Source organism: Octopus bimaculoides, chromosome 24 (assembly GCF_001194135.2).
Source record: "Octopus bimaculoides isolate UCB-OBI-ISO-001 chromosome 24, ASM119413v2, whole genome shotgun sequence".
NCBI lineage: Eukaryota > Metazoa > Mollusca > Cephalopoda > Octopoda > Octopodidae > Octopus > Octopus bimaculoides.
Window position 1 is genome coordinate 25,058,618 of NC_069004.1, and position 2,084 is coordinate 25,060,701.

Genomic DNA, 2,084 nt, shown 5'->3' on the forward strand with positions numbered 1-2,084 from the left:
TACGATGGGATTCTACCAAATCCACTCACAAGGCTTTGGTCGGCTCGAGACTATAGTAGAAGACACTTGCCCAAGGTGTCCACGCAGTGGAACTGTACCTGGAACCGTGTGGTTGGGAAGCAATCTTCTGACCAAAGATACACACACACACATACACACACATACATATATAAGAAGATAATTTTATAACTTCCGTTAAACCGAAAGGCAATTTCGTTAAACCGAAGAACAAAAACAAAAATAAAAATAGGACTGCAGCTGGAAGTGCTCAGGGGACACCGAGGCGAAAGGAAAAATAAATTGAAAGGTATAATGAATAAACAAACAGTCCAATCGGTCAAAACAGTTTTATATCATTCCCAAAATGGACTTAAATGAACTAATTATATTTTTTTATTTATACTCTTGTATTTTCATATATTTATATTTATATTATTTTAGCTCGATTGCTTTAAATTTCTAGTCGCCTTTATTATGCATGAATTTATTCCATATATTTTTCTTCTTTCGATTTCACTCGTATTACTCTTTTAGGTTTTATCACCTTTTATTCCTACATTTGTGTATATTTTATACTATTGGGTTTTACCAATGGATGCCCTATTATATCAATATATATTTATATTCGATTTTTGATAATTTGGGAATGATTTAGATTTGTTTTGACCGATTGGAGTGTTTATTCATTATACCTGTGTGCGAGTGTCTATGCGGGTGTGTATATATTTCTATTATTGTTTCTGGCGAATGTGTGGATGAGCATGTGTGTGTTTCAAGTGAGGGTGGATGAGTATATATATACATATAGGCACATGTACGTGGGTGTGCGGGCACGTAAGTGTATGTATGGACGTGCGCGTTTACGTGATTGCTATGAACATTTTTACTCCCTTACCTTTACTCCCTCCCTTTATTTATCAGTCATCCTAATAGCTCTTTTGTCTTAATAACGGTCAACCACACAGTAATTTCCCTTTGTTTAACATTAATTTTCATAGCATTTTCTTCAATGGCCCGATAACTGAAGAGATGCCGGCGTGGATTTCCGCCCCGACATCCAAAACTCGGAGTTTTATCATGGCTACCGAATAATTGTCACACATATTTACAGATAAATTCCTCTATTTACATAATATCGAGGTCTCTTTCATTCTTTTGTTGTCTTACCATTTCTATCAATATATATATACATGCATACATGCATACACACAAGCATACATACATACTCTATCCAGATGACAAGTTCGAGTTTATACCTGTAATCATTGGGGCTCTGGGATATGTAACACACTGTCTAAATACCAATCATGATAAATTAGGCTTCTCAGAACCAGAAAGGGGAAAGCTCATTCGAAGACTACAGATCCAATCCATCACTGGAACTGTGAAAATCTGTAAAACTTTCCAGAAGTTTATCATTTAAACATATATGAGCATGTCGAGATATGCAACTATATGCATTGGAATACATACAGAAAGCATACAAATATTCACATACATACATATATGCATACATACATACATACATACGTACATACGTACATACATACACAAATACCCCGTTGTAGATATTGAAATTGCAATGAAGGAGTCTTGGACGTAGGTTAGAAATCAGGTCTTTCTCTATTAGCAAGACATCTTGAAATAAATTGTATAATGACATACGCACAGATATTGATACATGTACATACCAACTTTCATGTGTGTATGCATGAGTGCTTCTAAGTGTGTTATATATGGATCTATGAGACAAATACTGTAATGGTAGTAGTAATTCGCAGCGAGAGATAGGGTTATATGTAAGACATAATTAGTAGTGGAAGTAAGAGGTCATATTTTCATAGGGAACATACACAATTTTTAGCACCGATGTGGAAACAGATGCTGTAGAAAAATCACGTTTACTCTTTAGTCTCTAAGACCAGAAGATCGAGGTCGACCCCGACTACAGTTTGATCTGAGGTCAGTCGTGTATATAAATATGCATAAATATGTCTGTATATTATGCTACACGCACACACACACACACACACACACACACACACACACACACACACACACATATATATATATATATATATATA